Source organism: Phyllobates terribilis, unplaced genomic scaffold (genome assembly GCF_046119375.1).
Source record: "Phyllobates terribilis strain yellow unplaced genomic scaffold, ASM4611937v1 Scaffold_7__3_contigs__length_470593459, whole genome shotgun sequence".
Lineage (NCBI taxonomy): Eukaryota > Metazoa > Chordata > Amphibia > Anura > Dendrobatidae > Phyllobates > Phyllobates terribilis.
This window is the reverse complement of record NW_027362767.1, coordinates 262,015,844-262,025,786: the sequence shown is the minus strand read 5'-3', so window position 1 is coordinate 262,025,786 and position 9,943 is coordinate 262,015,844.

Sequence of the window (9,943 nt, the reverse complement as noted above, 5' to 3'; positions counted from 1 at the left end):
CCCCCGCTGCTTTGGTCTCTGCAGGGCGTCTCCTCACCTCAGCAGCTCCACTGTCTGACACTGCGTGGCGCAATGAAGTGATGTCATCACGCCCGCTGCGTCAGATGCAGAGGAGGAATGATGGGAGAGGGAGTGTCAGCTGATGTTTCCTCCTCTATCATTGCTTTCAACTGTATCGGCATCTGCCTATACAGTTGAATGCGGGACGAGGGGGCGGCACTTGTTGGGGGGGACCCGATGCGAGCTCACAGGCCCCATAGCAGTCGCGTGGTGTGCAGCCATTGGCTGAACGCTACTGCTTATGACCTCATTAAACCCCGTGTTTGCGTGAGTTTCCTCCGGGTTCTCTGGTTTCTTCCCACACTCCAAACACATACTGATAGGGAATTTTGGTTGTGAGCCCAAATGGGGACAGCGATGATCATGTCTGTAAAGCGCTGGGGAATTAATAGTGCTATATAAGTGAATAAAAAATAAATAGATAAAATCCTGCGATCCCAACGTACTGTTTTCCCTTTATAAATCACTGGTGAGGCCACATCTGGAATACGGGATCCAGTTTTTGGCTCCACATTTTAAAAAGAATATTCAGAAGTTGGAGTCAGTTCAAAGGCGGCAACTAGATTATTACAAGATATGGAAGGCCTCATATGATGAGAGGTTAAAAAAGTTGAGTCTGTTTAGCTTAGAAAAACGTTTATATGTATAAATATATGTGTGGTCAATACAAAGGACTAGCACATGACTTATTCCTTCCAAAGACCATACTAAGGACCAGGGGGCACTCATTACAGGTGGAAGAAAGGTGATTCAGGCCCCTAAACAGGAAAGGATTCTTTACAGTTACAGCAGTCAGACTGTGGAATGCCAACCACAAGAGGTAGTAATGGCCGACACTATGGCTGTGTGCCCACGATGCGTTTTTTAAGCGTTTCCACAGCGGCAATTCCGCTGCAGAAACGCTTAAAAAATGCTTGGTAGAAGGCCTGCCATGTTTCCCAATGATAATCCGCATGTGCACATGCTGCGGAAATTTCCGCTGCAGGTTATCATTGCGGAAAAAAACGCAGCACTACCAATTATTTTGCGGAAACGCTGTGTTTTCGCCGCCATTGACTTGCAATGGAACGCATGGATTACGCATCACTGTATATGTAGATGCGCATTCAATGCATTCCAATGTGCGGATGGTACCCGGGTCTGGAGGACAGGAGTCTCTCCTCTGGACCTGGGTACCATAGTACCTGAAAAAAAAAATAATAAAATAAAAAATAAATATTATATTTACCTTCTGATGGCCCCCGGTGCGCTTGTCTTCACTTGCCGGCAGCGCGCTGTGGACTGAAGGACCTGCGCTGACGTAATTTAGTCATGTGACGGCTGGTCCTTCAGTGTACCGCGAGCTGCCGGCAAGCGAGGACGGAGCGAAGCAAGACTCCGGGGGCCATCGGAAGGTAAGTATAGATTTATTTTTTTATTTTTTACCATTCTTTTACGGTCACACTATATAAATCCATGCAACCATGTGACCAAGTTATCAAGCACTTTCCAAGTGATGCTTAAATCGCTTGGAAAGCGCTTGTCAACCCGCATGCGGAAATGCAAGTGAAGAACGCTTCACATCCGCATGTCACTGGCAGGAAAAACACATGTACAATCCGCATGTACAATTCGCATGTACAATCTGCATGCGTTTTTTCTGCCAGGGAGATGCAGAAACGCTCAGGAAAAATCCGGAGCATTTCTGCATCGTGGGCACATAGCCTATAACAGCTTTTATACAAGGGCTGGATGATTTCCTCAGTATACATAACATTGTTGGTTATAGATAAATTAGTGACAAAATGTAAAACTGGTGGAGGAAGGTTGAACTCGATGGACCTAGGTCTTTATTCAACCTATGTAACTACACTGTGTTCCAAATTATTATGCAAATAATATATTTCTCAGATTTTCCCAAATTACCTATATGAATTGCAGTCATTGTAATTTTCCAGTCAAATAACTATTAGAGTACAATTGAAAGGTTTTTGTACAAACTGCCTATGATAACAGTATATTTTTAAAAAAATAAAAAACTCAAACTGCACTCAAAATGCATGTTCCAAATTATTATGCACAGCAGAGTTTTCAACCTTTTCATTTTAATAAAGAACAAAAAAATGGTCATTTTTGAAATTATAAGCATTAGCAGGTTATTGCAAACTGAAATCAAACAGTTTTCAACTCAAAACTTTATTCTAGGTGATGTTACTTTTGTACATAGGACCCCTTGTTCGAAAGTAGCTTCTGAACTCTCTCGTCCATTGAATTTGTCAGGTTTTGGATGGTTTCTGCTTCAATTGTTTTGCATGAGGACAGAATACCCTCCCAGAGCTGTTGCTTAGATGTGAACTGCCTCCCGCCATCATAGACACTCCTTTTGATGATGCTCCAGAGGTTCTCAATGGGGTTGAGGTCAGGGGAGCATGGGTGCCACACCATAAGTTTGTCCCCTTTTATGCCCATAGCAGCCAGAGATGCAGATGTGTTATGTGCAGCATGAGACGGGGCATTATTGTAACGGGTCTGGGAGGTGGAACCTCTGAGCAACGATACAAAGGGGCAGTCCTTGTAAGGAAGCGGGTGGCTCCCAGGGTAGGCGGGCAGGTAGTCACGGCAAGTGACGGGGACAGTCTCTGGGTAGAAGGACAGGAGGTCACAGCAAGTGACGGGGACAGTCTCTGGGTAGAAGGGCAGGAGGTCACGGCAAGTGACGGGGACAGTCTCTGGGTAGAAGGGCAGGAGGTCACGGCAAGTGATGGGGACAGTCTCTGGGTAGAAGGGCAGGAGGTCACGGCAAGTGACGGGGACAATCTCTTGACAGGCGGGTGGTCACGGCAAGTGACGGCTAAGCCTCCAGATAGGCTAGCAGGCGGGTAGCAGGTGGACGCTCCCAGGTGAGCGGGCAAGAGTCTCTGGACAGGCAGATGGTCACAGCAAGTGATGGCTAAGCCTCCAGGTAGACTAGCAGGCAGGTAGCAGGTGGACGCTCCCAGGTGAGCGGGCAAGAGTCTCTGGACAGGCAGGTGGTCACAGGACGTGACGGCAGAGCCTCCAGGTAGGCTAGCAGGCAGGTAGCAGGCGGACGCTCCCAGGTGAGCGGGTAAGAGTCTCTGGACAGGCAGGTGGTCACAGCACGTGACGGCAGAGCCTCCAGGTAGGCTAGCAGGCAGGTAGCAGGCGGACGCTCCCAGGTGAGCGGGTAAGAGTCTCTGGACAGGCAGGTGGTCACAGCACGTGACGGCAGAGCCTCCAGGTAGGCTAACAGGCAGGTAGCAGATGAGCACTCTCAGGTGAGCGGGCAATCAGATCCATAGACAGACTGGCAGGGCTGGTAGGCAGACTGTCGGACTGCAGGAATGCAAGTAGATAGACAAGTATCAGGCAGGTATCAAGCAGGAATCTGGCAGGTAACTGGCAGGTATCTGGTAACGGGACCTGAGGGCTGAAGCAGAGTGATAGGCTATGCAACAACATTGCTCGGGCACCTCCATTTTGGAGGAGGTGCCTTATATATGGTGAGATCCTCCGGCCATTGGCCGGGGACTCCTTAGGATGGCGCGCGCGGCCCTTTTAAGAGAGGGGGAGCGCGCGCGCGCCCTAAGCACAGTGGCCGGGAAGCAGTGCGCGCTGCCAGCAGAGCGGGAGGAAGACGCCGGGCACGGAGCGGAGAGGTGAGGGGAACAGCGTCCCTGCCTAGCAGGAGGCAGGGACGCCGACGCTACAGTACCCCCCCCCCCTTTAGGCCCCCCCTTTTTTAGGCCAGACAGAAATTTATCAAGGATGAGAGGGGCATGGATGTTCTCCCGGGGCTCCCACGTTCTCTCCTCAGGACCAAACCCCTTCCAATCCACTAGAAAAAAGGTCTTTCCTCTTACCCTTTTGGTGGCCAGAATGTTCTCTACCTCAAACTCGTTTTCAGTGGAAACCGGAGCAGGAGGCGTACCTGTAGACTTGGAAAAAGAGTTAAGTACCACGGGTTTGAGGAGAGATACATGGAAGGATTTAGGGATCCGCAAGTTGGCCGGGAGTTTCAATTTATAGGCCACTGGGTTGATTTGTTTGATAACTTCCAGTGGGCCGATGAACCGAGGCCCTAACTTGTAGGAAGGAATCTTGATCCGGACATACTTGGACGAGAGCCAGACTTTATCTCCAGGACGGAATTGTGGAGGATCCAGGCGTTTTTTGTCAGCGTGTCTTTTCATCCGCTCGGACGACTCAAGGAGTGCGGATCGGGTACTCTCCCAAATGGAGGAGAATTCGCTAACGAAAGATTCCGCAGCCGGATTGTCCACCGAGGTGGAGACGGGAAATGGGATCCGAGGATGCTGACCGAAGACTACAAAAAACGGGGATTTGGAGGAAGATTCGCTCTCGTGATTATTGTAAGAGAACTCGGCCCATGGTAGGAGATCCACCCAGTCCGAATGGTGGGCATTAACGAAGTGCCGGAGGTAACTGGTCAGGATCTGATTGATCCGCTCCACTTGACCATTGGACTGTGGGTGGTAAGCGGAGGAGAAGTCCAGGGTGACGTCCAGCAGCTTACATGTGGCTCTCCAGAAGCGTGAGGTGAACTGAACCCCACGATCCGACACGATGTGGAGGGGCAGGCCATGAAGATGTGGCGGATAAAGTCTTTAGCCAGCTCGGGTGCAGACGGGAGGCCCGGCAGGGGAATGAAGTGAGTCATCTTGGAAAAGCGGTCAGCGACCACCCAAATGACCGTACAACCGGCAGAGACAGGGAGATCCGTTATAAAGTCCATAGCTATATGCTGCCATGGGCCAGAAGGTACTGGAAGAGGAGGGAGGCGACCGGCTGGCAGATGTCTCGGAACCTTGTTGCGGGCGCAGGACACACAGGCTGAAACAAAGTCTATTACGTCCTTGTGCAGGATAGGCCACCAGTAATGCCGGGTAATAAGCTGGAGGGTCTTTTTCTGAACGGCGTGGCCAGCTAGCTTAGACGAGTGACCCCAGTGTAGGATCTTCTTCCGATCAGGTACTGTTACGAACGTCTTACCGGGAGGGAGACGATTTAGATTCACGGGGGCCACCTGCATTACTCTGGCGGGATCAATGATGTGCTTAGGCTCCTCCTCTAGACCAGACACCAGGAAGGATCGGGACAAGGCGTCAGCTTTGATGTTTTTGTCTGCCGGGCGAAAATGAAGAACGAAATCAAAGCGGGCAAAAAACAAGGACCACCGGGCTTGGCGTGGGTTAAGTCTCTGGGCACTCTGGAGGTAAGCCAAGTTCTTGTGGTCCGTGTAAATAATTACCGGGTGAAGAGCCCCCTCGAGCAGGTAACGCCACTCCTCCAGTGCCAGCTTAATGGCCAATAACTCTCGGTCTCTGTGATGAAAGCCGGCCGGTGGGTGCAGCTCTCTGGCGCCCCCTTACCTCTCAGGTCAGTCAAGGTACTGCACCTAGAGAAAGTAGTGCCAGGAAGCTGCAACCAGCGCAGGGAACACGGTAGTGTGTTATCCCTTCAACGTCACTAAACCGTAACGTCACTACACAGCACAACTCGCTAGCGCCCTCTTAGCCTCAGGTCAGTCAAGGAACTGCACCTAGGATAAGCGGTCGCCAGGGAGACTGTCCTGTAACCTACTGGGTATCGGGGCCCTCTGTAGTGAGGGCGGTATATATATCTTCCTTGGCCGCGCCAGGAATATATATATCTGAACCTCCGACCGTCACTACCAGCCTTCCCCAATCCCCAGTTGGTATGCTGCCACCAGTCCCTATTTTAGATATACGCCCAGTCCGTGAATGGGCCTATATCGGGTCAGGAACCAACCCTGGGTAGCGTTTTTGGCTTGAGCCGAGCTCACACGGACGTGCGTTCGTTATGCAGAATAAAAGGCAGGCCCACAATTACTTGAGGTAATTGATTATAATAATACACTAGATACACGATATACAACTAAATATACACAGGTATAAGGTCAGGCTAAACTATACAACAATGGAATACAACACACAGAATCACCACAGCATATCAGTTACCGGTTTCTTGATTTTCTTGTGACGCAGGGAGAGGATTCTGCGATCGCAGGCACGGTTCTTTGTTACAGGCTGAGGCCTACCACCGCATGGTCAAACTGCTCCTCCCCTTGGTGGCCTCAGCTGGTGCTCAGATGTTCAGCACACCACTCTTGGGTCAAAAACTGACTTGTCTCTTGTCTGTCCTGCTATCTTACCTGCCCCGTCCCGCCCACTGCTGGTGAGGTCAGCTGGCTCAGTCTCCACCCTCAGGTCTAACTTCGATCAGAAGCCCAAATTCTATGGAACCCAATAACTTCTTCTGGGATGGTCTCATGATACCCCCAGGGGTTCCCATGGATTCGGGCCGCCGTAACCGACCTTTTGATATCAATTATGATACCCTACGGTCCTCAGGAATGGCTCCGCGCTATATCTTGGCTTCCAGAGCACGTACAAACGTCTACCGCGGAGGCTTGTGTGCGCAATGGCTCCGGGACGCCGTGATATTTTTTATTGGCCCATCCCATGCAACATGCGTGTACTTTTCATGTTTCTATATCTTATGCCTCCATGCTTGTGACAGACAAAGAAACTAGTCCTATGGGACAAATGGTCAGGTACAGATAGACGAAGCACCCCCCCCTGCTGGCTGTGTTTCCTCTCGAAGTCTTTGAAGCTCCTAGCATTCAAGTGTTAAGTAGGCCCCGGGGCTTCTTATCTTACAGGAGCCTGGATGGGGGGAAACTATCTAGTTGACGTTTTAACAGAAGGTCCCAAGGGTGGGGGCTGCTGAAGTGTGGCCATCCCTGGATATGATTTATCATTACCAAGATGGCGGCTACAGGTTCATCACACCTCCCCCTATACGAGGGCGCGAGGGGGTAGCACATTCCTGTGTTCCCCCGTGCGTCCTTCTGCACCCTCCCCTTGCCGGGATAACCCGTCAGCGTTACCGTGGTCACGGCCTCTTCTGTGGCGAATGGAGAAGTGGTACTGCTGGAGAGCGAGGCTCCAGCGTAGCAACCTGCCATTCGACCCAGAGACCGTGTGTAACCAGCTGAGGGGGTTTTGGTCCGTCTCCACGGTGAAATGGCTCCCGTACAAGTAGGGCTGCAGACGCTGCAGGGCCCATACAATTGCCAGGCATTCTTTTTCCACCGTGGAGTAAGCCACCTCCCGGGGCAGTAGCTTCCTGCTCAGGTACAAGACAGGATGTTCCTGGCCTGTCGTGTTGACCTGACTTAGCACAGCACCGAGGCCAAAGTCACTGGCGTCGGTCTGTACCACAAACGGCCGGTCGAAGTCGGCAGCTTGCAGTACAGGGGAGCTACTTAGGGCGGCCTTGAGTGCCCCGAAAGCTGTCTCGCAGGCGACTGTCCAGTCGACTGCGACGGGCAGCTTCTTCTTGGTGAGGTCTGTCAGGGGCTTGGCCAGGGTGCTATAGTGTGGGACGAACCTCCTATAGTACCCGGCGGTCCCCAAGAAGGACATCACCTGCTTTTTGGTCCTAGGAGTGGGCCAGGATGCGATGGCATCCACTTTCCCCGGTTCTGGCTTCAGAACCCCCCCGCCTACCCGGTGACCCAGGTAGAGGACCTCACTCATGCCCAGCTGGCACTTTTCCGGCTTGATGGTCAAGCCTGCCCGGTGGATCCGACCGAGCACCTGCCGCAGGTGCTCTAGGTGATCCTCCCAAGTGGGACTGAAGACTGCAATATCGTCCAAGTACGCAGCCGCGTACCCTTCAAGTCCCTCAAGCAGCGTATTGACCATCCGCTGAAAAGTGGCAGGGGCATTCTTCATGCCGAATGGCATCACTGTGGACTCGTACAGTCCAAAAGGGGTGATAAAGGCAGAGCGTTCCCTTGCCGCGGGGGTCAGAGGAATCTGCCAGTACCCCCGGCTCAGATCCATGATGGTCAGGTACTTAGCCCCGGCCATCCGATCGAGCAGGTCATCGATGCGTGGTATGGGGAACGCATCGGTGGCCGTTACAGCGTTGAGCCCCCGGTAGTCCACGCAGAACCGTGTAGTTCGGTCCTTCTTTGGTACGAGGACTACAGGCGAGGCCCACGCGCTGCTGGATGCCTGGATCACCCCCAGCTTCAGCATCTCGTCTATCTCTTGGCGCATGTTTCCCTGCACCTCGAAAGAGACCCGATATGCTGAACGCCGGATCGGCGGGTGATCGCCAGTGTCCACGTCGTGGACAGCCATCTCAGTCCTTCCGGGCAGGCTGCTGAACAGCCCCCGGAAGGGGTGCAGGGTGGTCCCCAGCTGGGACCGTTGGTCCTCCGTGAGCTGGTGGCCAACCCCCACATCCTCGATGGACCCACCCGCCTTGGCTTGGGTGAGCAGATCCAGGAGGGTTTCTACCTCTCCTTCCTCGGGAAGGTTGCACACTGGGTGGGCAGTCGCTTCCCGCTCATGATGAGCCTTCATCATGTTCACGTGGAAGGCCTTCCTCCTTCCACGGGCGTGATCCAGGGTGACCAGATAGGTGACGGCATTGAGTTTCTGGTGCACGAAGTAGGGACCTTCCCAGGCTGCCTGAAGCTTGTTCTGTGGTACGGGGACCAGTACCCACACCTTTTGACCCACCTGGTAGGTCCTCTCACAAGCATTCTGGTCGTACCACCGCTTCTGGTCGGCCTGGGCCTGGGCCATATTGTCCTGCACCAGCTTTGCCAAGGCCATCATCCTGTCCCGGTGGCGCACGACATACTCGATGACCGACACCTCGGGGGTGGCCAAATCCCCTTCCCATGCTTCCTTCACCAGAGCCAGGGGGCCCCGTACCCGTCGCCCGTACAGGAGCTCAAAGGGGGAGAACCCCGTTGAGGCCTGCGGAACCTCCCGGTAAGCAAATAGGAGGTGTGGGAGGTAACGCTCCCAGTCTCTCCCGTGGGAGTCGACCAACATCTTAAGCATCTGCTTTAAGGTGCCATTGAACCGCTCACACAGGCCATTAGTCTGTGGGTGATACGGGCTGGCCACCAGATGTTGCACCTGCATTTGCTTACAGAGGGACTCCATCAGCCGCGACATGAACTGGGTCCCTCGGTCGGTGAGCATTTCTTGGGGGAAACCCACTCTGGAGAAGATCTCCAGTAAGGCGGTAGCCACCTTGTCGGCCCGAATGGACGACAAAGCTACCGCTTCCGGGTACCGGGTGGCATAGTCCACTACCGTGAGTATGAAGCATTTCCCGGAGTGGCTGGGAGTGGACAGAGGTCCAATAAGATCCACAGCAACCCTCGAGAAAGGCTCTTCGATGATTGGCAGAGTTACCAGTGGGGCTTTGGGGCGCGGCCCCGCCTTCCCCACCCTCTGACAGGTGTCACACGAACGGCAGTAGGCACCCACCGCGGCTCCCATCCCAGGCCAGTAGAAATGCTGAGCTATCCTGGCCTTGGTTTTAGCGATCCCTAGGTGTCCGGCCATCGGAATCTCGTGTGCGATCCGCAACAATTCCGCCCTGAACGGATAGGGTACCACTAACTGTCGGTCCCTGGGCCACGCCTCCGGTGAACCCTGCTGGACCGTTACCCGGTACAGCCGTCCCTGGTCCCAGACCACCCGCTCGCAGTCTGACTCCATGGGAGGCTGTGCCGCCTGTTCCTTGAGAGCTTTCAGGCTGTCGTCTGCTTCCAACGCAGCCTGAAATTCCTGACTTGATGTGGCCAGAATCGACGAAACTGCCACATCCTCTGTCAGCCCCTCCGGGCATGTCACCTGGCCGCTGTCTGACCCGGCAGACACTTGGTCAGAAGTGGGGAAGCAGTCGGACCTCTGCAAGGCTCCTTGGGCTCCGGCGCTCCCACTCCTGGTGACAGCGGCTATGACCGCTGTGACCGTGGGTAGTGCCTGCTTCCCCTCTGTTTCTGACCAAGCCGCCCGATCAG